This window comes from Palaemon carinicauda, chromosome 9 (assembly GCF_036898095.1).
Source record: "Palaemon carinicauda isolate YSFRI2023 chromosome 9, ASM3689809v2, whole genome shotgun sequence".
Taxonomy (NCBI): Eukaryota; Metazoa; Arthropoda; class Malacostraca; order Decapoda; family Palaemonidae; genus Palaemon; species Palaemon carinicauda.
Window position 1 is genome coordinate 148,590,406 of NC_090733.1, and position 25,799 is coordinate 148,616,204.

The window sequence follows — 25,799 nt, forward strand, 5'->3', positions numbered from 1 at the left end:
GAAGAGCCTCCAATTTCCAATGGGGTGCAGAAAACACTGGGGGAACACTACACGCCACCAGAACTTTATAAAGTCTGTCAATGTAGTTACAAGGGTTCCTTGCACCTGACGCATAATCCCCATGGATCAAGGCGGGAGTATATGCACAGGGGTAGTAGAAGCAGACGCAGTTAATGACGGAAAGAAGCAATAGACTTCCTCAATGTCTGTTTGGGTGTCAGACTGGGAGAAGGCTAGTTCTATTCCTCCTCCTCACAGCACAGTAGGCCTCAACCTACATTCGGCGCACTGAGATGATTGCAAACAATCATGTCCTCTACAAGGTGCATGCAATGTGTGGATCTACAACCAGTTTAGACTTAAACCAGTTGCAATGTCCACTATTTGTCCATTTCCCAAGCAACTATAAATCCCTTGCTTCATATCCATCACAATCAACAACCAGCATTTACTTCCTATGAGAAAAAGAAAAATTAAAAAGTTTGGTAAAGGAGCAACAATACATCCATACTTGTTGCAGCTGAAAACAAAAATGCTGAACTTCCGTCAGGTAAAGGGCTGGCGCTTTTTGTCCGCACTCGCCACCTGTTATCAACTTCCTCAATAACAATTTTAATGGTTGTTACAGCTCACACTGAAGATATATTCCCCTATTAAAAAGGAAAAAGGTTCATATACACGTAGGAACAAATATGAATGAACTATTTACTAATACCACAAATTTCTGATTATTGAAAGAATATTTTCTAACCGACAATGAAAAAAAGTTTGGTCTTTAGTTCAGTTACAACATTTTGTCAAATTTCTAGCAATAAGACTATGAAACCTTTACATCAATATTATACAAAGGAACTTTTTTCAAATTTAATTTGAAGTCAAAACATTATCAGTGAATTTTCAGTGTGGCGCATGATGAATCTGTAGCACCCAAGATGCCTTGGCTCTTATAGATGACTTGTATTCCTTGAGGATATCATCTTCGAAATCTTCTGAGAATATTAAGAGCTGTATACATGCTGGCTGGAAGATAAAGAGCAAAGTTTACTTAAGGGTTATATTTCTAAAAAGTCATCTTTTCTGTTTAAAAAGAAAAATTAACCCAAATTAATTCTGTAATGACAGTCATTCATTTAATTCCTCGACACATATCTCTTTCAAGTGAGAATTACTGATAGATCTGTGATTTTCTTTTTGTATCATCAAAGATGAACAAATTTTATGAAAAAAAAAAAAATGAAAATTCAGAGACCATACAAACAAAGAATCTTTCAACTTCCATGCAAAACAATTAGTTTAATGTACATAAGAGAAAAAAGTACCAAAGGGTTAATCGTGAAGATTAATCCCAAACCTGCATTATAAGACTTACTGCAATAAAAAATATGAATATATGGGAGAAAATTCATAATTCTATAATAAATTAATTCAACCAGACAACATAGTGGTTACCATAACTTTTGGATCGTATTCATATATAAAAGCACACCATTTTCTACTTGTCATGATCTAACAAGTGACTTATGAATGAAATTATTCATGGTTAAGTACTGCACATTTACAGTATTTAGGAAGTTAATCATGACATCTTGGGTTGCTCAGTTTATGGTAGTCACTGTGCTCATGGACAATAAGAGGCTAAAAGTCTACAGAGAATATAGTTCATTATATAAGCCTATTGATAATGCAAACAAGAAATGATGAATAACACCACAGTGAAAAAAACTTTGAAGTTCATTGGCATAAAAAACCAACACTGAATTTTTAGATTTAATACATTTCTCTGAAATGACACTAATGGAGACAAAGTCACTATCTTATGAGAAACATTGGTACTGTATAAATATAGCCTTGGTTTGAGACAAATTGCACTACACACAAATATAGAATTCAAAAGTGAACAGTCTTTAAAACTTGCGTCTGAATGTTGTTGCCTTACCAGGAATGAGCAGACCCACTCTAATTCACAACAATGTCTGTCGCCACATATGCTAAGACATAACCTTACTTCTTCTTATGTCATCAATAGTTCTTTTGATAATGAAAGGGCTATTAGATAATCATCAATGAAATATGATATTTTAATAATAAAATAAATTTTTGAATATACTTACAAGGTAAATATATAATAGCTGAGCCTCAGGCGGCTCGACAGAAAAACACACAAAAACTCGCGAGCGATCGCTATGAAGGTTGCGGGTGTGCCCACTAGCGCCAACTATCGGCCAGATACCGCATATACATGTAAACAGACCCAATTTTTCTCATCCCGCTGGGTTTCTATCGGGGAGGAAGGGGGGGGGCCTTTAATTTATATATTCACCGGGTAAGTATATTCAAAAATTTATTTTATAATTAAAATATCATTTTTAAATATTTAACTTAGCTGGTGAATATATAATAGCTGATTCACACCCATGGTGGTGGGTAGAGACCAGAGTTAATTAAGTTTACAGCATATATGCTTAGAGTTTTTGACAGTTATATCATAACAAAACCCAAATATATAAAGGTACCTGGTAAGGAAGTTGACTTAGACGATTACTCTGCCTTATTAGTCTGTCTTCCTCATGAAGCCCAGCGATCCTCTTAGGATGCTGAAAGACTCCCAGGAGCTGAAGTATTAAGGGCTGCAACCCATACAACAGGACCTCATCAAACCCCTAATCTGGGCACTCTCAAGAAATGACTTTGACCACCCGCCAAATTAACCAGGATGCGAAAGGCTTCTTAGCCTTCCGTACAACCCAAAAAACAATATTAAAAACATTTCAAGAGACAGATTAAAAAGGATATTGGAATTAGGGTAATGTAGTGGTAGAACCCTCACCCACTACTGCACTCGCTGCAACGAATGGACCCAGTGTGTAGCAGTCCTCGTAAAGATTCTGGACATCTTTCAAGTAAAATGACGCAAACACTGACTTGCTTCTCCAAAAGGTCGCGTCCATAATACTTTGCAGAGATTTATTTTGCTTGAAGGCCACGGAGGTTGCTATAGCTCTAACTTCGTGCGTCTTAACCTTAAGCAAACATCGGTCTTTCTCATTCAAGTGAGAATGAGCTTCTCGTATTAAAAATCTGATAAAATATGACAAAGCATTCTTTGACATAGGCAATGATGGTTTCTTAACTGAGCACCATAATGCCTCAGATTTACCTCGTAATGACTTAGTACGAGCTAAATAGAACTTAAGAGTTCTAACAGGACATAATACTCTTTCCAGTTCGTTGCCTACGATCTCTGATAAGCAAGGAATATCAAAAGATTTAGGCCAAGGACGAGAAGGCAGTTCATTTTTGGCCAGGAAACCAAGTTGAAGTGAACAAGTGGCTTTTTCTGTAGAAAAGCCGATGTTCTTACTGAAAGCATGAAGTTCACTGACCCTTTTAGCCGAAGCCAAGCACACTAGGAAAAGTGTCTTAAGTGTCTTGAGGGTGAGATCCTTCAGGGAGGCTGAATGTAATGGCTCAAACCTGTCTGACATGAGGAACCTTAGGACCACGTCTAAGTTCCATCCAGGAGTTGCCAAACGACTTTCCTTAGAGGTCTCGAAAGACTTAAGGAGATCTTGGAGATCTTTATTGTTGGAAAGATCTAAGCCTCTATGTCGAAAGACCGAAGCCAACATGCTCCTGTAGCCCTTAATCGTGGGAGCTGAAAGGGAGCGAACCTTCCTCAGATGTAAAAGAAAATCTGCGATTTGGGCTACAGAGGTACTGGACGAGGACACAGATGCTGACTTGCACCAGTCTCGAAAGACTTCCCACTTCGACTGGTATACTCTAATGGTAGAAGCTCTCCTCGCTCTTGCAATCGCACTGGCTGCCTCCTTCGAAAAGCCTCGAGCTCTTGGGAGTCTTTCGATAGTCTGAAGGAAGTCAGACGAAGAGCGGGGAGGCTTTGATGGACATTCTTTACGTGGGGCTGACGTAACAGATCTACCCTTAGAGGAAGACTTCTTGGAAAGTCTACCAGCCATTGAAGTACCTCGGTGAACCACTCTCTCGCGGGCCAGAGGGTAGCAACCAACGTCAACCTTGTCCCTTCGTGAGAGGCGAACTTCTGCAGTACCTTGTTGACTATCTTGAATCGTGGGAATGCATATAAGTCCAGAAGAGACCAATCCAGTGGGAATGCATATAAGTCCAGAAGAGACCAATCCAGTAGAAACGCGTCTATGTGGATTGCTTCTGTATCTAGGACTGGAGAGCAATAGATTGGTAACCTTTTGGTCAACGAGGAGGCAAAGAGGTCTATGGTGGGTTGACCCCAAGTAGCCCAAAGACTCTTGCCCACGTCCTTGTGGAGGGTCCATTCCGTGGGTATCACCTGACCCCTCCGACTGAGACAGTCTACCAAGACGTTCAAGTCCCCCTGAACGAATCTCGTCAACAGGGAGATGCCTCGATTTCTTGACCATAAGAGAAGGTCCCTTGCGATCTCGAGCAGCGTGAAGGAGTGTGAGCCTCCTTGCTTGGAGATGTACGCCAAAGCTGTGGTGATTGTCTGAGTTGACCTCTACCACTTAGTTTCGAAGAAGCATTCGAATATCATCAAGGCCAAGTGGACTGCTAATAGCTCCTTGCCGTTGATGTGCATGCTCTTCTGACTTGAGGTCCACAGACCCGAGCATTCCCGACCGTCCAGGGTCGCACCCCAACCCAAATCCGACGCGTCTGAGAACAACACGTGGTTTGGGTTCTTGACTGCTAGGGATAGTCCCTCTCTCAGACTGATATTGCTGTCCCACCATTTCAGGCATGCCTTTACTGGTTCGGAGACTGGGAATGATACCGTCTCTAACGTCTTGTCCTAGTTCCAGTGAGAGGCTAGATGGAACCGGAGAGGCAGAAGGTGTAGTCTCCCTAGTGAGACAAACTGCTCCAGGGATGAGAGAGTCCTTACGAGACTGTTCCAACTCCTGATTGAACAAACGTTCTCTTTTCAGCATTAGTTGGACTTCGAGCAGGGATTGTTCTATTCGGGTGGCAGACAGAAAACTGGACTGCGAATCTCCATCCCCAAATATAGAATAATCTGGGATGGGATCAGCTGGGACTTTTAGGTTGACCAAAAGTCCCAACTCCCTGGCCAGACTCAACGTCCAATGTAGATCCTGCAGACAGCGAAGACTGGACAATGCTCTGAGAAGCCAGTCGTCCAAGTACAGGGAGGCTCGGATCCCCGATAGATGGGGGGATTTTGCCACATTCCTCATGAGCCTCGTAAACACGAGAGGAGCAGGACTGAGGCCAAAGCACAGGGCTCGAAACTGGTACCCCACATTTCCTGTAAACAAACCTCAGAAACGGTTGGGAATCCGGGTGTATAGGAATGTGGAAGTATGCCTCCTGAAGGTTGAGAGAGACCATCCAGTCGCCTTCCATTAATGCTGTCAAGACAGCCTGGTAGACTTCATCGTGAAGTTTGTCTTGACAATGAACACATTGAGCGCACTTGCCTCTTACGTACTCCTGCAGTGAACATGGCTGCCAGATCATTGGAGCCATCCCTGAGGGACTTGTTCCTGCAGAGAACGTGGCTGTCAGATCATTGGAGCCATCCCTGAAGGCCTTGTTTATGCAAGACATAATTGTACAGCAAAACTTCAAACGCTCGAAAAATCTCCTAACAGGAGATGGTCTAGCTCTGAAGTCGACCATAAAATCTTGGAGCGTCTCATGGTCAGGCGCCAGGGAGAGTCTATGAGGTTTGAGAAGTCTATCTGGGCAGAGGCAGGAACTCCCAAGCCGAGAACTTCTCCCGTGTCATATCAGACTCTCGCTCTATAAGCCAGCTTAAAAGTAGGGAAAGCAAAGGCTGTCTCCCCCAAACTCCTCCTGGTGATTAACCAGTCGCCTAGCAAACGTATAGCTCTCTTAGAAGAGCGAGAGAGCACTAGCTTATAAAACAACGGCTTCGAAGTAGCTAGGCCTAGTGTAAACTCTGACGTTTAGGCGAACGAGGAGCAGCAATTACAAAAAGATCCGGACAAAGATCCTTAAAAATCAGCATGATTTACTTAAAGTCCATAGAGGGCTGAGCAGCTTTAGGCTCCTCTCCGTCTGACAGAGTCCTCAAGGGAATATCAGTAGGAGGGGGATCAGCAACTTCCTCATCTGAAGGAACCTTGTCCGACAATAGCAGAGTCTCAAGCAAGGGAGAGACCTGCCGTGGTGGCAATGCTTGACAAGCAGAGTCCACACGCAAAGGAGCAACAGTATCAGTCAAGGACGCTATGTCATGTAACTGCTTAAAGGACTGACCAGTAACAACAACAGGTGCGGGAGGACGTTCGACGTCAACTCGAGACTGCCTTGACTGCTTAGACTGAGCATTCAAAACAACTCTTGACTGCGGTGCTTGACGCTCAACGTCAAAACAAGTCAACTATGCTGGTTGGTGAACGTCCTGAACGTCAACAAGAGCAAGCGGCAGCGGCTGAACGTCCACAAGCGGCTGAGAGTCAACACGGGACTGCATCGAATGAGGCTCTACAAAACACGATTGACGTGACTTTGTAACGTCAATGTCAACAGGACAAGCAAAGGCTCGTTTGGGCGGCTGACGGCCAAGATCTCGATCAGCTAAGCGGCGAGGATCATCGTGAACCTGCTCAACAGAATAGTCCTCCATAAGAGAGGTAAGCTTATTCTGCATGTCTTGCCGTACAACCCATTTAGGATCAACGGGAATGGTTGCGGTAAGAGACGAGGGTAACGTCTGTGACTGCAAAACCTTGCCTACAAAAAGACTCTCGGAGCCTGTGTTACGCTTTTGTTTAGGCGGCGAGCAGTCTTCCGATGACTGCATAGGGTCAGAGCTGTCCTAATGGTTAAAACCAGGACGCTGGACCTGTCCTGAAAGGACTGACTTTCGCTTAAAGGGCCTCGAAACCTTGTTCCACAGTTTCTTATGCGAAAAGCCTTCGGATGACGAGGAGAAAATCGTCTCGCTCGTCTTATGGTAGGGGCGGTGTTGATGAGACACGGCTGAAACCATAGAGGGAAGTCTGTTCGCTGATCAAGTCCTCTCGAACCCATAAGTCGTACGACATTACTTCTCCCCTGGGCTTGGGAGCTTGCAAGAGGTCTCGGACTAGGCGAACGACAGGCACGAACAGACACACCCTCGGTCGCAACACTGATACACTTTGCGCAATTATCACTTTATCACTACGATTATCACTACTTCACTGAAATCGAATTTTTCAACAATTCACATTAGGTATGAATAAAACTGATTTCTACCTGAAGCACGCAATTCTACCCTCATCAAAAGGTTATAATTGTGAAATCAGTCGTATAATGTAAGCACATTAATACAAGCAAAAAACAGTAAACATATATTAAGATAAAAAGATCAGTGGCTGGGAAGGAGACTAAACACTAGTTCATTCAAAACTACGTTTTCAATCTCTCACCGTACAGTGCCTTGGGACGAGAATAAAAACTAAAAACGTTTTATCCTTTCTCCCCGTACAGAGACTAAGGACGAGAGTAAAAAACTGACTCGAGAACAACGTTACTCGCTTGGGACGAGAATACAGATCGGAACATCTCTCTCTCTCTCTCTCTCTCTCTCTCTCTCTCTCTCTCTCTCTCTCTCTCTCTCTCTCTCTCTCTCTCTCTCTCTCTCTCTCTCTTGATTTCGCACCGAAGAGAAGAGCCCACTTACCTTTCGTCAATAAACAGGTTATTTGACCAAAGGAAAAAACTGAAAGGTTTTTCAATTAACAAGTTCCTTTAAAATAGTATTTAAAACATTTAAGTTTGAAAGAAGAATGAACAAAACGTCAGAATCGATTTACTCTTTCTGCAAAGTGAAACCGTGATTCTCTCTCTCTCTATCGTAACGATAGAGCGCAAACAGCGTAGCATAAATAAACTAAACGTTAGTTCATCTTTGAAACAGTACGAAGACTATTCAAAGAAAATCTTTCATAAAATATCTACTAAAAAATATTCATTTAATAAGTTTTAAATCATTTGCTCTGTAAAAGTTATTTACGATTGAAAGGGCTCAACGTTGTTTAACTTCGGTTTCCAAGTTAGGACCGCCTACTCTCGGATTAGAGGAGGAATAGGAAAGGTCGCATATAAACAAATCATTAAAATTTATCTTGATGTTTATTATAAATGGAAAGCTAATCGAAGAGGCCTAATAAAGGCGGTTGAGATATAAAATATATAGAGGAAAATCTATAATTAATTTATAACGTGATAAGATAATTGTTAAAAGCCTAAAACACACTTCCGTACTAAGGGAAGGGTCGGCCATTTAAAAGTCAAAGAAAGTCCAAAAAAACAATCCAAAGTCATCAAAAATTAAATCTATCCAAAAACGAGTTCAAGATTTAAGTTGAAGATAAAACACCTGCACTGCGAAAGCTCAAACCAAAAGGAAGTACTTCACCAAATATGTTGAGAAAACTCCAGGTTATACAGCGAGTATTGATACGTCTTGTCGTTAAGGCCGACAGAGAAAAAATTGGGTCTGTTTACATGTATATGCGGTATCTGGCCGATAGTTGGCGCTAGTGGGCACACCCGCAACCTTCATAGCGATCGCTCGCGAGTTTTTGTGTGTTTTTCTGTCGAGCCGCCGGAGGCTCAGCTATTATATATTCACCGGCTAAGTTAAATATTTAAAATATGGAATTTGATGCACCATAAATTAAGTATTTTCTGGACTAATAGTAACCAACATGTATACAACATCAAAGAAGTAACAGTCTTGTTGATCATATGAAAAATATTCTCAAAACTCAATGTAACCCGAGATACTCAAATAATACACTAAACCCTTCACTATCACGCCTAATTGATAACATTATTGCCGCGATATAGCCATGAACACGATAGCCAAACTGAAGAACTTTTATGATAATTCTTATTGATACCCTTGTGTCACATTTTATTCCAAATTTACCCTATTTTTACCTCTTTTTAATGAAACTACTGTAATTATGCGTAACATGCGAATTTTGAAGACTAATATTGAAACTAAATTAAAGGAGGTTGCATCATACATGGTATGAAATTAGCATAAGCACTCATGTACTAGGCTACTTTGTTCAAACTGTATATCCATTTACTGTATATCCATTTTGTTTCCTCCACTTTTGGACGCAGCTTTCCCATTCCAAACAGAATAGTGGCTATATTTGTTTGTTTGTCTTCTCGCCTACATTTACAGCTTTTCGTTTATATTTGGCACTATATTTTCTTGAGGATCTTTCCTTCACAGTGATTAAGAGTATAATGTAAAAAATACTAGTCTTATGCTACTTTGTTTACTATCGTATGATGATTGAAATACAAACAAAACAGGTAATATCTGATTTGAGAGTTGTTAACAAAATATATGTTTTTTTGTACAGTTGTTATTGTGGCTGCATGCATTTATGCAATGATTATAACATTACTAATGATACTTTTATCATTATCTTTTAATTTTCTAACCCATTGAAGTACATGACGGGATAAAGAAGGGATTTTGACGAAGGAAAAATCTATTTCTGGGCGAGAGACCTGTGCCGCCCAGTGAAATGTTCCTTTAACATCATTTCTAAGGTATATAACTGCTAAATATTACCAGAGAAAAAATTGCATAGGAATGCCAGGTATGAAATCAGCTCGCTTACCTAAAAGGTGTCGGTATATTATAACAAGGGCGTGAAAATCACTAGCAGAGGTCTCGCACCAATTAGATATCTCCCCGTCAAATATCCCCGAAACCAAGATGGGCCATTCAAAGTCCACTACAGACCGTCGCTACCAACACGTCCACCCACGCCAATGACGTCGCTCCTCATTTAGCATCTTACTCACTTTGTCCCCCTTCCGCAGGATCCATCCTTATGTCCAGTTATGACTTTGAAAGACTACTTAAATAGAACTTCCACTAAGTCCTCTGGGCCCTTGTTTATTAGAGAACGGAGGAACCATCACCCTTAAAGGAATCAGACAACAGATTCTGTACTTCATTAAACAGGCTAACCCAGAATCATTCCCACATGTCCATGACATTCGAGAAATGGAGTAAACATTGGCCGTTACACGCGAATACCTGTATATGGTAACTTAACTAAATAATAAAAAGAAAACTCAACAGGCCATTATATTTACCTTTTTGGGTGTGCTATAGCAGTCATTTAGGGCGCGATAGGTCATTTGGGCTGGTTTTTAAGTATCTGCAATAGTAATACAACGCTATATTGGAATGCACTATGGCAGAGGGTTAAGTGTGCATCAATCGCTCATTCACTCAAAGATCACAGCTTTATTTATAGAGAATATTAATTCTAAAGATTCTGCTAGAATTACTATATGATGATATAGTGATACACTGTACAGTAAAATGTTAAGTGACACAAAATGATATTCAAAATAAAATATGCCTGGGCTGGAGTTTCTTTTACAGGGAAACAAAACCTTATTCACAAACTGACTTATTTCAACCATTTTAAAGATACAGGACACATTCCACAGTATTAAACTTGGGTTCTAGAGCTTTAAACTATGCATTCCCAAGACTACATAACAAGTTTCCACTTAACAACAGAATGAATGATGATATAAAGTCTTTCAAGGAAATGTTAAGGACACTTGTTTTCCAAGTACTCTCACAGTAAATAGTAGCAAACTGTCAAGTCATCAGTTACCTCCTTGATTGATGAAATGGAGAAGGGGAAGTGTTAGGTAATTTACTGTCAGGAACCCAGTCAGACCTTGCCCAACCTAGGCCTATGAAATGTAGGGGTTTGCATGAGTGTGCTCAGTCATACCTTTACCTTGACCTGTTTTATGTCCCCCACCCCGCACCACCTCTCTGGTAACGTACCGTCAAGCTTTTTTTTGCAGTTAGCGGTCATTTCACCAATGATAGTTTTTCAAAGTTAATACAGTATTAATTTTTATGCCTATAATTCATATTTATAGTTAAATATAGGCTAATTAATACAGAATGAAAAATATCAAACATCTAGGCATTATCATTCTTTTATCATCATTATCAGACTCCTTATTTAGTACAGTATTTCACTTAAAGAAATACGCCTTGTATTTAGGCCATTCATTGGGAAAGAAGCATGACAGATTACCCTCTGCATAAATGCCTGAAGCGCACTGAAAGGAAACCAGACAGTACTAGTTGTCCAACGTCAAACGACCTTCAGAAACATTTGTCAGACACCTTTATTGTTTCCATTTACAGCTTACATATGCTGAGAGTTGCAAAGTGGTATTCGCATACTTACTATATGAGCAAACACATTATAACGGGACAGATGACTTGAAACACATTTAAAGTCATGAACGTAATATGCCGTTGAAGGCGGTACCGATTAGATCATGATGCACGTATTATTAAGTGGGTGATACTTAACAGGTTAAGTACTGTTGACAGGTACCCAATGAGGAGCTAAAAGAGAATGATTATTAGCATTCATAACAAAGGCAAATTCTAACTTGCCTGTCAATGGATGCCTAACTAGAAATTTGTTGAAAAGATTCTCAAGCTAGCATGGTGAAAGACTGAACCTATGTCATAGAGGATCCCGAATCCACAAGACCAACACTTTAAACACTAGAGCATGTCAATCATAGGAAAAAACAACTGGTTGAAAGACAGGGGGAAGAAGCTCGTCTGAACACTTTCTCCCCTTAAATGGGAATAAATCCATAACCCAAAATTCCTAATTAATCGTGCCCTTTTATCTTATCTTCAAAAACCTTTCCTGCTGCAATGATTTATGATTATTGAACTATGCAGGCCAAGTGCCACATTAATTCACTAAGGGAATAAAAATTAACAGATTTACTTCTGCACTGGTACCTTTTCCTAACATTCCTTACAACTCATGTAAATCCTACAGAATTTGACAGAATTGGAAGGGGAAGCACCGGCATTTCCTGAGAACTCCAAATTCGATGGGTTGCACAACCAAAGTCTACCAGACTAACAGCAATCAAACATTCCATAAACACGGGAATCGGTATAAAAGACACCTCAAAACACACAAATGCTTGAAGGAGCTATGGGAAAAAAGGGTACTGGTAATTGAAATTCACAAGACAGAACGGTTATGTAAACCATCCAGACACTCGGAAGCAACTGACGAGAGTTGTATGAACTCGTTCAAGATGTCAATGTTACTGATGGCAAGACAGATTAGGAAACATTTAGGCAGGTTATTGGCATTCAAGGCTAGATAAAAGTATCTTAAGGTATGCTTATTAATACTGCATATCCTTGTCTTCTTTCTTTAATATCCCTCGAACACGACAATTTCCCAGCACATATGTTCAATCCAAGAGAAAAAGCAAACGGTCAAAACATCAATGAGGCAGCAGCAAAATACATCTGTACTACATGGCAGTTGAAACCAAAGTGGTAGCTTCATGGTCGGTCAGGTGGACAGGAGTTATCCGTCACCAGCCAGCTACTACTAAACCGCTCGTTAAAAATCTTAAGAGCCATTTTCCAGCTTCGCTGAAATCATACTCCTATTAAACGATGATAGTTTGTATTCATGTAAGTACAAATGTAAATTTATTCATAATGGTATACGGGTAAATAGTATTGATTTACTTTTATATTTGTACATCACATAGAATAGTTAAGGTGTACAGTACACTTGAATCTGGGAAATAATTAGAAAAAAAAAAAAACACCCCCGGTTTTGATTTCATATCTAGGTAAATCTTATACAACTTTATCAGCCTGAGGGTGGCAAAAGAATTTATACTATCAATAAAGCTGGAAGCTGGCTATACCTATGTGTTTCCTTATATTTTGATATTATGAACTTTTTACCAATTGTGTAAATACTACATAGTATGAGTCCATTGAATAATGACTAGGGTCGTTCAGTCACGTCTCAGTGACATTGAAAATTTAATAGTTTGTAAAAATGGTCTCTCAAACATAAGCTATCAAATGCATGACACTATTTCATCATACAGTATATGAGGATTTGGTTCAGGAAAATTCAGTATCTTCGAAATGAATAATAAAAAAATTGTAATATACTGACACCAAACCCTTTTCCTTCTCTCAAACTGCAACTCCTTTCTCTTAAAAATATAATAAATTATTGTAAAGTAGTGGCATACTAGAGTACTAAGCTCCAATTAGCACAGCATATTTGTACAAAAATACTCTAGTTTTACTACAGTTTTGTCATTTTACTTTTAAATATCACCTCCCTAAAAAGGAACATGGTTCTTACTATTTCCCCATGAAAAACTAACATTCAATATGAGAAATACAGATTTTCACTATTTAAATACATAAATAAAAGCAAATGTAAATAAAATAGCAGCACTTCAAACTAGGAAAATAAATAGCAGAAATTTAAAAATGGTAACTCATTGTGTATGAGTTAAAGTAAAGGAAAGCCAATGTACAATACTGAAACATGGCATTTCCTGATTACTGCAATTATTTCACAAAAGTATTAACTGCAAAACAATGGCGTGGATAATAGAGGGCACAGAGTATTTACATAATTACCTAAATGAATTAATGGCATCAAGACCTTGCAAAAGTTGAATTGCAAGTTGTAAGAAATTTCCTGCATCCTAGATCTTTTTAATATGCCAAGATGCTTGTTGTGACACTTGTTCTGATGCTTTACCACTTTCATATTTACATTCTTAAAACAATCATTTATGATTTCAGACTATACTGTAACAAAATAACAAAAAAATTTGTACTTTTATAATTACAGTAATGTAAAGGGTATTTACAAAATGACAAATTCGGAGATAATTTGTATTTTTCCTAACCATACAAACCTTAGCTATTTACATGGGGTATTACTTTCGGCGTAGCTGAAATGACGAGCCATTAGATTTTCAACGAGGGTTAACTACCCTCTCGCTAGTTAGCGAGGGGGTAGGGGATGGGTAGCTAGCTACCCCTCCCCCCTCACACACCGGTGAACTGATTCACTTCGCTTAGAGGTAGGACTTCACGGGGGACAGGGCTGGCGGGCAAATATGTGTAAATAGCTAAGGTTTGTATGGTTAGGAAAAATAAATATTATCTCCGAATTTGTCATTTGTTCCGTAACCAAAATACAAACCACGCTATTTACATGGGGTGACTTAACCCTTAGGTAGGGTGGAAAGTCCCAGCCTTACTGGCTTTGGCTTTTGGCCGGGGACTCAGAATCCGAGTGAGCAGCACTCGAGAAAAGGAGTCCCTGGACCTCGCAAATTCCTTGCTCCGCAAGGAACGTGCGGCCTACATAAGCTTGTGTGTGAAGGAATGAAGTGTGAATCGTCCTAGGAACTTGACCTGAAGTCCTTTCGATGGAATTCTAGGTTAGGTCGCTCCCAATACCACCTCGTCAGGGTATGGGGGACGCGACAGTATCATATTAATACTAGGAACACAAGGAAGCATGGTTTACCTTCAGTGGTTTGAGGTCATCTATGCAGAGAACCCAGGATGCTGCTTTCCCCAAGAGAGGGGAGGATGAAGAAAAGAGTAAGGGCCAGACATACTTTTTCATTCATGCAGTCTAAAACCGGGTAACAATGCCCTCAACCTTCTGCTACCTGTCTATTTAAGGAGCCTGAGGTTAGACCAGCTGTTGTGCAGCCACCACAGGGCCGATAGAGAACGTATCGAGGCTCCTGTGGGTCACGTCCTGCAGGTAGTGGGCTGTGAAGATCGTTTGACGCTTCCAGACCCCAGCTTGTAGCACCTGCGTCACAGAGAAGTTTCTCTTGAATGCCAGGGACGTTGCGATGCCTTTGACATCGTGTGCTCTAGGGCGACGTGACGGAGGAGGGTCTGGATTCAGGGCATGATGGATGACCCTTTGAATCCAAGCTGAGATGGTATTCTTGGTGACCCTCCTCTTTGTCCTTCCTGTGCTCACAAATAGGGCTTGCACGCGAGGACGAACTGCAGCTGTTCCTTTAAGATAACGCCTCAGACTCCTTACTGGGCATAGTAGGAGATGGTCTGGGTCATCTGTTACAGAACGAAGACTCGAAAACCTGAAGGAGTCGAACCGTGGGTCCGGAACTCCAGGATTTTGAGTCTTAGCAACAAACTCAGGGACGAACCTGAACGTTACCTCCCCCCATCCCCTTGAATGGGTGACGTCGTACGAGAGACCATGAAGTTCACTAACACGCTTGGCTAAAGCAAGAGCGAGCAGGAACACCGTCTTCCAAGTCAGGTGACGATCAGAAGCCTGGCGTAATGGTTCGAACGGAGGTCTCTTAAGAGCCCTGAGAACCCGAACCACGTTCCATGGAGGAGGTCTCACTTCCGACTGAGGGCAGGAAAGTTCATAGCTTCGTATGAGCAAAGAAAGTTCCAGCGAGGAAGAAATGTCCATTCCTTTAAGCCTGAAGGCCAGGCTTAAGTCTGAGCGATAGCCTTTCACCGCCGAGACCGAAAGGCGCATTTCCTCCCGCAAATATACAAGAAACTCCGCTATTGCTGGAATAGTGGCATCGAGGGGAGAGATACCCCTCCCACGACACCAACCACAGAAGACTCTCCACTTCGCCTGGTAGACCCCTGCAGATGACTTTTGCAGGTGTCGAGACATCCTCTCCGCAACTTATTGCGAAAAGCCTCTCTCTGTGAGGAGATGCTAGATAGTCTCCAGGCGTGAAGCCGAAGCGATGCTACGGCTTTGTGGAAAATGTTGCAGTGTGGTAGCCTGAGTAGCTCATGTCGTGGGGGGAGTTCTCTCGGAAGTTCCGTCAGGAGCTGCAGAAGGTCCGGGAACCACTCTGCATGATGCCATAGCGGAGCTATCAAGGTCATTGACAGGTTGACCGATAGTCTGGTCTTGTTGAGCATCCTTCTCATCAGACAGAACGGTGGGAAGGCGTAGACGTCGATGCTGTGCCACGGTTGTTGGAAGGCATCTTGCCAGAGTGCCTTGGGGTCTGGGACTGGGGAGCAGTACAGCGGCAGCTTGAAGTTCAAGGCTGTCGCGAACAAGTCCAATGTCGGGGAACCCCACAAAGTCTGGACTTTGTTGGCTACTAGAAGATCCAAAGACCACTCGGTACTCACTATCTGCGAAGCTCTGCTCAGAGTGTCGGCGAGCACATTCCTTTTGCCCGGAATGAAGCGAGCTGATAGTGGTATCGAGTGGACTTCGGCCCATCTCAGAATCTCTACTGCAAGATGGGATAGCTGTTGTGAAAAGGTACCTCCCTGCTTGCTGATATAAACCACTACTGTGGTGTTGTCACTCATCACCACCACAGAGTGGCCCGCCAGGGTCTGTTGGAACTGTTGAAGGGCCAGATATACGGCCTTCATTTCTAGCAGATTGATGTGGAGGTACTTTTCTGATTCTGACCATAGGCCTGAGATCCTGTGGTTCAGAATGTGGGCCCCCCACCCTTCTTTTGACGCGTCCGAGAACAGCATCAAATCCGGGGGGAGGACGAGAAGATCCACTCCCTTTTGAAGGTTTCCGTCGGTCAACCACCACTGCAGGTCTGTCCGTTCCGCAGGCCCCATAAGGACCAGAATGTCCGGGAAATCGTAGCCTTGATTCCACCGGGACTTGAGCCGCCATTGCAGGGATCTCATTTTGAGGCGGCCGTTTGGAACTAGACGGGCCAGGGAGGACAGGTGACCTAGGAGACGCAACCAAGATTGGGCTGGAAGCTCTTCCTGTCTGAGGAAAGGCTCTGCGACCCTTCTCAGCCTTGCTATCCTGTCGTCTGATGGAAAGGCTTTGTGGAGATTGGTGTCTAAAATCATGCCTAGATATACCAGTCGTTGAGATGGAAGCAGAGGAGACTTCTCGAGATTTACCACGATCCCTAGATCTTGGCAAAGTCCCAGAAATTTGTCTCGGTGTCGAAGAAGGGTTGACTCCGAGCCTGCCAGGATCAGCCAGCCGCCCAGATGGCGAAGAAGACGGATGCCGATCCTGTGTGCCCACGAAGATATCAGGGTGAACACTCTGGTGAACACCTGTGGTGCTGTGGAGAGACTGAAACACAGCACCTTGAACTGGTAGATCTTGTTGTCTAGGCTGAATCTCAAGTACTTCCTGGAAGACGAAGGGATTGGGATCTGGAAGTACGCGTCCTTTAGATCCAGTGTGCACATGAAGTCTTGCGGTCTCCCTGCTAGTCTGACCGTCTCTGCTGTCTCCATGCTGAACGAAGTTTGTTTGACAAACTTGTTCAGGGCTGAGAGGTCGATGACGAGTCTCCAGCCTCCAGACGCCTTCTTTACAAGAAAGAGTCGACTGAAGCAGCCCGAGGAACCGTCGACGACCTCTTGGAGAGCATCCTTCTTGAGCATGGTCTCGACTTCTGCCCAAAGAGCTAGCCCATTTGCCGATCCCATGGCATAGGAGCTCAACGACACTGGATTCGCTGTCAGGGGAGGTAGAGAAGTTATGAACAGGATGTGATATCCTTGGCTGATCACAGAGATCGTCCAGGAATCGGCCCCGAGTTGCTGCCACCTGAACGCGCAACTCTGCAGGCATCTCCCCACTGGTGGACACGCAGGGGGATTGCCAATCCTAGCGTTTGCGGCCTCGGCCGCTCCCTCTAGGATTCTTGCCTCCCCTGGAGGACTTTCCGCCCTTCCTGTCCTCGACAGGAAAGGGCTGCTGTTTGAACACCCTTGCCTTTGCTGTCGGAGCCTGTTTTGATGTCCTAGACTGACGAGGCTGTTGTTGTTGAGGTGCTGGAGGCTTGTAGGGTCTGGATGTAAGAGCCCTTTGTAGGAGAGAATCGTGATTCGATTTACTCCACCTCCCAGCTGTCCGTTCCACATCCTTGAGCTCATAAAGGCTCTTTCCAAGGATGGAAGAGTGTCTGAGCCTGCAGACATCCACGGCTGGGACCTTCGCATGGAACCTCTCGGTCACCGCATCACGACGCTTCAAGATCGAGTTTGCCCACAAGTTCGAAACTTGGTGAGCTAGAAACTCGATGGTGCGCATGCCCGAGAGGAGAAAAGTTTCCATGGCTTTCCTGGTGCTCTCCTTGGACAAGTCCTCAGATCGCAACAGAATGTCCAGAGACCCCAGCCAGACATACAGCTACAAAGTGGCCTGCATGGCACACTTTGCGACTTTCTCCTGGCTCAAGATCTCTGTAGCCAAGAATGTTACCTGCTGGGCGGAGAGTTTCTCAAGATAAATTCCTCTGGAAAGCTCTTCCACAGAATGGTGGAGAGGAAGAGCTAAACAAGACTCCCCCATGATCTCGAAGTACCTCCTCTGTTGTACACGAGGAGGTGGGAGGAATTTGTTACCGGCAGAGGAACGGCTGGAGGAGGCGAGTTCGGAGAGCTGGCTCTCAACCTTGTCTCTGGTGCTCTCAACACCCTGGGACCAGGGCAGAGCCTCACTGGCCTTCGGAGGGTTCTGAGTGCCGTAGACTTGGTCCAGAACCGTATCCTTGCCTTCGCGAGGGGCGGTCTCCGGGTCCTCGAACCTGTTGAGTTGCCTCATCAGACTCAGGACCTACCAGAAGGCATGCTCCGACTCATGCAGCTCTCTTCCTTGTGGACTGGCAGCAAAGTCTCCTGTCCCCAGCGGCTCTACTTGGGGGGACACGTGGACGTTCTCCTGGGGTCTTGCTGGCTCTGGTCGAATCCGGGATGAAGACTTAGGGATGGTCTTTGAGTCCTTGGGCTCCCTCCTAGGAAGAACACAGGACTCCAGTAAAGAAGTCTGAGGGGTCCTCTCTGCTCCCACACGAGATGATTCTCGTACTCGAGGTGGGGTTCCTCCCATTGGTGCCGTGGGAGAATGTCTCACCTCGCTGGACTCTCCTGAGGACGGAAAGGCTTCGTCCACAGGAGAAGGAGAAAATGTCTGAAGGGGGAAGGGGCCTTCCTGACGGACTTCTTGGGAGCCTGTTTAACCCTAGGAGAAGTCACCACGAAGTCCACTCCTCTCCTTCTCTTCAGCGGAGACGAGGCTGCCGTTGGTTTGAGGCCTAGATCAGCAAGGGCCGGCTTAACAGCCTGGACAACTGCTTTGATCAGAGACCCAAACCAAGGCTGATGGCTGACAGACGCAGTGTCAGCGACTCCCGCTGAAGGGAAGGGGATCGGGCGATCCTTGGGAGTAGACACCACAGGGCCTGCCTGAAAAGAAGAAGAGTGTTGTCTAGACCTCTCTGAAGATTCTTCCTCCTCCTGCAAGTGCACCGCTCTGCGCTTACGGGGTGGAGATCGTGTCGATGACGATCTGGAAGTACGCGCTTCAGAGGACTCGCAAGGTTACCCGCGCTGCGAAACCCGGCGGGAATCGCGGTCAGGATCGCGCGATGGTAAAATCCCAGGTCCGTGCGCGGAGATGAAAGCGCGTGGGCGAGGATACGCATGTGCACGCGGGCGAGAGGGCGTGCAGGTGAAAGTGCGCATGGGCGCACATGTGAGGGTGCGCGCGGTTGTAAGGGTGAGCGCTGGCGGCCGGGAGAACGACAGCGTGTAGGGAGAGAAGGCGATCGACTGCGCACAGGCGAGTTAGCGCATGGGCGCGTATGAGACCTTCGGCGATCTGACGTATGGGCGCGCGGGCGCGTTGGAGAGCGCTTGCGCGCAAGCAAAAGATCGCGCGGGCGCGCTGGAGATTGCTGGCGTGTAGTGGCGCGGTTAGGAGATATCAGCTGGGAAGCAGGACCAGAAGGTGTAGTGGCGCGCAAAGGCGAACGCTCGCTGGCTTGCACAGGAGACTTCTCATGGGCGCGCAGACTCGTACCGATCTAGAAGAGCGCACAGGTGAGTGCGCGCGATGGCGCGCAGGCGAAGGCTGGCGCATGGGCGAGGTTTGCGGGCGCACAGGGGATCGAAGCGAGGGGGCAAAGGAATAACCTCCTTGCCTGCACCCAGATCCGGAGATCAGGACCAGGACGCGCAGATGTGCGCTGGCGAGAAGGCAATCGTGGGCACTTAAGAGAACATGGGCGCGCAAGGCGCACAGCAGGAACAGGGCGCGCAGATGTGCGCTGGCGAGCAGGAGAGAGCTGGCGCACAGGATATCCCTGACGAGCAGGAGAGCCCTGACGCGCAGGTGAGCGCTGGCGCGCAGGCGAACACTGGGGCGCAGGCGAGCGCTGGCGAGCAGGAGATCTACGGCGAGAAGACATGGCTGCAGGAGATCGCTGGCGCGTTGAGTCCGAAGGGCCACAGCAGGCGAGCACTTGCGCGCTACTGCGCACGAGCGCGCAGGTAAAACCTGGCGCTTAAGGGACTTACTCTCATTGAGAGACAAGCCTTAATGCCCCGAAGGGACCGGTGCCCGTTGGGAAACGGGGTGCGTTGGCGCCCACTGCGCATCTGCGTCCAGGAATAGAGAAGGAAGTCTAGCAGGTCTGGCAGGCGTGGGAGATGGCGAACGATCAGCTGAGAGGTCTAGCGATGCAGCTGCAACGGTCTGCTCCCGTCGAGGAGGATCCTCTGCGGGGGACGTCGAAGGCGATGAACCGAACAGGCGCCTCCTAACTCCTTTATAAGGGGAAGGAAGGCCTTTACGGCGAAGAGGAGGGCAAGTCTTACAGCGAAGACAACCTCGAGGGGCAGCAACACCATCGTCGGTCCTCCGAGGAGGAGTCTCCGTCAGTGAACTCCCCTGAGGAGGAGAATCACCCGCAGGAGAGACCGTTGGACCCAGCTCCTCCCTCGAAGGATGTTCGGAGGGGGGAACTGAGCCTTCAGCAACATCCGCAACAACAGCAGGGGTTTGGCCCGACCCGTCGGAAGCCTCTGCCACAACAACGTCTATAATAGACAGAGGATCTACCTCTGCTATTACCGGCGACTGTTTGACAGCTGCACACAACTGGATCAGGTCAAACAGGGCTTCCCTGGAGGGCGAGCCCTTAAGCCCCAAGGAAGCCCAAAGCTGCAAAAGATCATTGTTAGCAACAGAGTCATCAACATCAATATCCCCCCCTGGAGGTGGAGGAGGAGGAGCTGCCTCGCTATGGGAGGCAACTCCCTCTCCCGAACCCGGAGGTTGGTCAACAAAAGAAAGGCCTACGCTACCACTCGACGGCCCCTCGCGAGAGACCGATCGAGTGGGAGCTTCGGGCAACGGAAGAAGAGTCTTTGGAACCTTCCTTCTTCAAGGCAGCCCTTGAAGGAGAAAGGTCACGCTTAGACTTCTTCTTACGTCACCGGGAAAACCTCTCCCACTGGGAGGTAGACCACTCCCTGCATTCACTACAAGTTCTATCCCTATCACACCGTTGATCTCTGCAGTACGGAAACAAGGTGTGAGGGTCCGTCTCGGCCGATGACATGAACGTCCCACAAGGGCGGTCGGGTAGTCCAGGGCACTTCCGCATGATAGAGAGAGGCCAACTTCCAAACACACGTGCTGTAAGAAAAAGCAAAAAAATTAAGGCTGTCAAAATGTGAGGGTGAGACAAACAGGTCTGATCATCACCCGAGCCAAAAGTGAAGTGAATCAGTTCACCGGTGTGTGAGAGGGTAGTTAACCCTCGTTAAAAATCTAATGGCTCGTCATTTCAGCTACGCCGAAAGTAATACCCCATATAAGTAGCATGGTTTGTATTTTGGTTACGGAACAAATAATATTTATTGCACTTCTTGCAAAATATTGGAAGAAACTTTTGGGCTATATTTTGGCCAGCAATATTACAAAACCTTAGCTACTACTTACAGCTTGACTAACTGCGTCCTTGCAATAGTGACAACACATTTGACCTGATCCTGTGATGTCACCAGTTTTAGACATTATGAATTTTTTTGTGTTTAACTGCGATATCATTGTCGTGCAACAGTACTGGGAAATGTGTACAGCATTCCTGAAAGAATAGATGATGTATATATGATGCATTAAGACTATTCATGTAGCAATTGCATTGAAATACATAATGGTGCTTACCACAAAAGGATGAGAATACTTGTCTGAAATACCAAACTAAGAGAAACAAATTCTAAAAGTAATTTGAGATACAACAGCTAGTGTTATTGCTATAAGAGAAATAGAGGCTCTGAGGGGGGGAAGTTATCCTTCCACGGCCACAACCCCAGAAGATGGCCCATTTTGCTTGGTACGCATCAAAGGGGTATTTTCTGAAGTAGCGAGACATGTCTTCAACTATCTTGCGTGAACAGCCTCTCTTGGATGAGGTGCTGAATAATTTTGACCCATGAAGTTATAGACTTCAAAAAGATGTGGAACCACTGCTGGTAGGACTCACAAAGCAGGTTGGGAGCTCTCTCAAAGTCTATTCTAGTAGGGGCACTTCCTAGGCTGATCGTAAATAATGACAAAATATAAATCCATCATTTAAACACCCTCACCTACTACTGTCACAACAAAAACAAGCAACTGCTCAAGAGTTTGGCTACCATCCTAACATATCTAACAAAACACACACACACACACACACACTCACTCACTCTCTGAGATTTAGCTGCCACTCAAGAGATCGGATTCGTGGGCAGCCATTGCAGACTGAACGAACCAGGTACGTTAGGTGACCTATGAGACGTAACCCCTTCTGGGATGGGAGCGTGTCTCGTTGAACGAAGGGACTTGCCACCTTCTTCAGACTCTGGATTCTGTCGTCTGACGAGAAGACTTTCTGCAAGCTGGTATCGATGATCATGCCTAGGTATACTATACAAGTCTCTAATGGAAGCAGGGATGACTTAGAGATCTACCACAATACCCAGATTGCGGCAAAATTCAAGGGGTCTGTCTCGGTGCTGAAGAAGGATAGCCACCGAGTCTGCTAGGATCAGCCAGTTATCCAGGTATCTTTCGAGATAGATGCCGATCCTGTGGGCCCAGGTTGACACTAGGGTAAAAAACTCTCTTGAAAACCTGAGGTTCTGTTGAAAGACCAAAGCACAGCAACTTAAACTGGCATTGCCTGTTGTCGTGGACGATCCTTAAATACGTCCTATATGACGAATGTACTGGAATCTGAAAGAATGCATTCTTGAGGTCCAGACTTGTTAGGGCTGAGAGGTCGATGATGGGTCTCCAGCCCCAGGACGACATTTTCACAAGAAAGAGTCAATTGAAGAAAACTGGGGAGCCATCGAGGACCTCCTGAAGAGCACCATTCTCCAACATGGTCTGGACTTTGATGCGGAGGAAGTCATGGGTAGATACAATACTACAGTATTAAAAGGATATGTTCATAAAAGACAAACATTTCTAATCCTAAAGGGTGAGCAGCGAGATGATATTAGACTACCGTATTGTTTGGTCAAACCTGTCATCACTTCACTGCCGTCAGTATTTTGAAAGTAAACCAAGCCTCGACGAAGAGCGCCTGCAGCAATAAGGGAACTGTCCTGTTTTGACCAAGATGTCATCATCTTAATCAATGGAGTCAGCATATTCGGAGAAACCGAGCCCGAGAGATATCCTTGATTATGAAGTATGTCATCATGGAAGAACACGTACTGCCCTTTGGTTACGGCTTAACATGTGGTCCAGATTGCATCACAAATTTCTTCTAGAAACTTCCATGGTGTGATCGAAGTGGGTGTTTTTGAGGCGGCCAATAAAAAAAACGCAGAATTATTAAACAAAACACCTTCTATGGAAATGACTACTGCCCACTGTAATTAGCTCCGCCCATACATGGGTATATAAACATCAAGAAGAGATTGCCCAGGAGAGATAGGACAGGACATAAGACATGAGAGGAACTATGTCCGAAGCAGATGAGAACCAAGTCCTAACGAGATAAGAAGTAGAGACGACCAGAAGTCTGAGAGCCAGTTTCCAACCTTCATTACAGATGACAAATGTCTATCGCCAAAATCCTGTTATGGCTGAGAAGACGAGACAAAATGAAGCAGCCAGCCCTCCCTGCTTGTGACAAGAAGTAGCCAACACAGCCTGCAGCCTGCCTTAGTTCAACTCTATCATCAAATTATTGGAGAAGACTTCTGATATCCCATCTTTATACCACCTTTTTTGCGACGTCTTCGAATCCGGTCATCTTGCCAGTTTCGCCTGAACTTCAGCCACCCTTCAGCTACATTCTCAAACCTGAAGCCTCCATAAGTATATCTACCTTACTGACTGTTCCCCTTTACAATTAATGTTTTTGATCGATTTGATTTTTCAGTTAAGTAAACGAATTAGTAACATTGATTTTCTTTATAAGTTTGTAAATAATTTTCTTGTGTTTTTTTGTGAGTTTTTATATGCATTCCCATTTGTTTTATTTGGCTGTTGTTGTACCATTTTAGTATAAATATTAAAATAATCTGTAACGATTTCCAGATCTTAACAGAGGACCAGTTCCTTAACGGTTTCATTTGTGTAGGCGCTTGATGGGACTGGACTCCGATTCAATAAAGGGAGAGATGGCGTGAATGGGATGCGATGCCCTGAACGAATCACGGAGACTGTCCATGGTTCAGCCCATGCTTCAGCCACCTCTGCCACTGACATTGCAGGCATACCCCCTACTGGTGGACAAGTTGGAGGATTGCCCTCCTTAACAGGAGTGGCCTCAACTACAACCTCTACCTCCTTTGCCGCCTTGGTTGGATTTGTTGCCCTTCTGTTCTCCGGCAGGAAAGGGCTTCTTCAACGAACTCAGGCCAAACTACGTAGTTTAGCTTTTTGATCCTGAAATTAAAGCTCTCTTGATGGACCTTGATGCTTATGGAGGTGTAGACACAAATGGAATTTTTCCTTTGTTTTTTTGTAAAGACTGCAGATTTCTAAGCGCCAAAGTTACCTGTTATTTTGCGCGTTAGTATGTAAATGCGTTTGTGGTAGCTCAAGTCCAGTTGATTACCACCCAATTTCAATAACTCCCATATTAATCTAAAGTATTTGAACATCTAAATAGGTTTGCTGAAGATAATCACATTCTTTAGTTTGCAATTTGGTTTTCATAAAGGCCTTATAGCTTGTGATGCCCTTCTTACAATCTCCAATGCAGTGCTACCCTTGACCGTGATAATCATGAGGTTCTTTGTTTTCAAATCCAAACAGTTGGAAACGGGTGGGTCTTTTCTTAGCATTTTTATTGAATTTTTAAGTAATAAATAGGAAAGTGCTGTTGCTGACAGACATCACTGCGAGTATGGGAATGTGTTATCTGGTGTTCCTCAGGGTAGTGTTCTTGGCCCATTACTTTTCATACCTTATACACAACGTGGTTTGGCATAGAAAACACTATGTTGACGATGTCGGTTCCAGGTCGTTTAGTACCTCCTCCACCAACCCCTCCCCTTCCACCCTCCCCCCTCCCGCAATATAGCTTGGTATCATGGTATTATTGTAGTGTATTACAGGGCAACGTAACCTAGGAAAAAAACTTCTTCTTACAGAAAAAAATTACGCTCTTCGAAAATGACACTCGTTCCCGTCGCAAATGAATAGTTTCAGAAATATCATATATATATATATATATATATATGTATATATGTATATATGTATATATATGTATATATACATATATGTATATATATATATATATATAGTGTATATATATATATAGTGTATATATATATATATATATATGTATATATGTATATATATATGTATATATATACATATATATATACATATATATATATACATGTATATATATATATATATATGTATATATATATATATATACACATATATATATATATGTATATGTATATATATATATATATATATACGATATATATATATATATATATATGTATTTATATATATATACATATATATATATATGTATATATATATATATATATATGTATATATGTATATATGTATATATATTATATATATATATATATATATGTATATATATATATACATATT

At 44.0% G+C, this 25,799-nt stretch overlaps 1 long non-coding RNA gene across 1 annotated transcript in view; it reads right to left on the bottom strand.

The window, feature by feature from the left end:
• Positions 1 to 851: 851 nt before the first annotated feature.
• LOC137646923 (uncharacterized) overlaps positions 852 to 25,799 on the bottom strand; it is a 31,124-nt gene continuing 6,176 nt past the window's right edge. The window contains exons 2-4 of the long non-coding RNA XR_011045495.1: positions 21,660 to 21,804; positions 10,132 to 10,196; positions 852 to 1,020 (exon numbers count right to left, since the gene is read on the bottom strand). This is a non-coding gene — a long non-coding RNA (uncharacterized lncRNA). The remainder of the gene's footprint in view (positions 1,021 to 10,131; positions 10,197 to 21,659; positions 21,805 to 25,799) is intronic.